The sequence below is a fragment of the Gopherus flavomarginatus genome, unplaced genomic scaffold (assembly GCF_025201925.1).
Source record: "Gopherus flavomarginatus isolate rGopFla2 unplaced genomic scaffold, rGopFla2.mat.asm mat_scaffold_34_arrow_ctg1, whole genome shotgun sequence".
Taxonomy (NCBI): Eukaryota; Metazoa; Chordata; order Testudines; family Testudinidae; genus Gopherus; species Gopherus flavomarginatus.
Window position 1 is genome coordinate 3,968,130 of NW_026115061.1, and position 1,871 is coordinate 3,970,000.

The 1,871-nt window shown below is 49.3% G+C and overlaps 1 non-coding gene across 1 annotated transcript; it reads left to right on the plus strand.

Annotated features, from left to right (window-relative positions):
• The first annotated feature begins 1,400 nt into the window (after positions 1-1,400).
• On the plus strand, positions 1,401-1,472 carry TRNAE-UUC (transfer RNA glutamic acid (anticodon UUC)). Its single transcript has one exon. It is a non-coding gene; the product is annotated as a tRNA-Glu (tRNA).
• The last annotated feature ends 399 nt before the right edge of the window (positions 1,473-1,871 follow it).

The window sequence follows — 1,871 nt, forward strand, 5'->3', positions numbered from 1 at the left end:
ATCTCCCTGGCTGCAGATTAAGCCCATTGATTCTTGTCCTACTGTCAGTGGACATGGAGACCAATTGATCATCGTCCTATTAATAATGACCAAACTTTTCTCTTTGCAGACATCCGTAAAATGGTTCATTATCCCCTCTTCTTGCCTGAGGTAGAATGGAAGAGGAGAAAATACTCTCTTAACAGAGGATGCAAAAGTCAGTTTGTTCTCTCTTCATGGTTTACTGAAGCTCAGAGAGAGGAAGAAACATGACCTGCCGAAGAGCATAGAGAGTTTGTTTCATTTTGATCTGTGACTATTAGCAGAAGAGTGACACCTAAGGGCTGTCGCTACCACCCTCCATGGGGCTTGGATTTATGATGGTGGGATTAAGAGCATCATGCTCTACCAATAGAGCTAGCTAGATTTAAAGTCAGTCAACTGCCCAGTCGCAGTGTAGAAGGAGCCTGAGGGTGTTTATTTGTGAACTGAGGTTCTCTGTCTGACATTTGCCTTCGTTCCTGGTTTGTTATGTCTCCAGCTAGCAAACCAGAGCTGTCACAAGGCTGGTTAGATGCTGCTTTCTAGCCCAGAGAGCTGGGGTTGATTTAGCATGCTGCCGCCATCAGCTGGTCAGAATAACCAGGGTGGGAGGGTGGAATTTAGGATTCTCCCACCAAGGGGAGGTTCTGTTGGACTCATCTACTGGGGGAGTGTGTGAGTTTGAGTTCCCCATGTGCCACACACACATTTTCACAGGGCATCAGGTCCCCTGGGGAAAAACTCAAAAGAAGCCCAGGCTCAGGAGTGTCAGAGAAGGGAATCACTGTTTGCCTTAAGAGGTGGGTGAGGGAAACCTGCAGGTGCTTAGATCCCTCCAGCGCCTGATAGAACCATTTGTGGGGAAGGTCTGGGGAAGCTGAGGAGGACAAGGAGACGGGAAAGGGGCTTGCAGCTGTTGTGCAATCACCATGCTCCCAGCAGAAGGGTCCGGGGGGCTCAGCACTCAGAACTCACAAGATGGCAAAGCTCAGAGCCCCGTAACACAGAGTGAGAATGTGATCAGCTCACATCAAGGGGTAGCAACACCCCTGCCTTAGTCTCTAAGCCAGAGCTCCTATCAGCTCAGTCCTTCCCGCAAGAGTCGGCTGCTGAGAGAGTTGCGATGGGGTAAATGAAGGCAGAGGAGGATTGTTCCTCATGGGGTTTTTTTGTGTGGCTCTGTGGTCCTGCTGGAGGAAGCATCATTTGAGTTTGTTTCAGTGACTTGGGTTGGGCTCAGATTGTGCCCCTGAGCACAGGGGTTCCTGCACTCTGCTCCTATCCCCTCAGGGAGTGGACAATGGAGCGGTTTCAGAAAGTAGATAGAAAGTAGCCGAAGAAAGTGTAGCATAAGTGCGAAGAAAAGTTATGCTATCAGCTCCCTGGTGGTCTAGTGGTTAGGATTTGGTACTTTCACTGCCAAGGCCTGGGTTCAATTACCAGTCAGGGAAAAGAGGCTTTAAACCAAAAAAGCTTAAGTTATTCTTCACTTGCAATGTAAACAAATCTGTGGTTTTTTCCTGATTCCCCCATCTTCCCAGTGTCTCCAGGGCAGGGCTGGCTCCAGGCACTAGAGCAGCAAGCAGGTACCTGGGACGGCCAATGGAATCGGGAGGCTTCTGCGGCAGTTGGTCCCTCTCAGTCCCTCTCGGAGGGAAAGACTTGCTGCCAAAACTGGCAGAGGTAGAGCTGCTGCTGATTGCAGCTTTTTTATATTTTTTTCCGCTTGGGGTGGCAAAAACACTGGAACTGGCCCTGCTCCATGGAAGACAATTTGTTAAATCCCAGATGAGTGGAGTTAAATCAGCTCTCAGCCTGAGTCCTTAGGTCTTAATCCTGAGGATATTGTC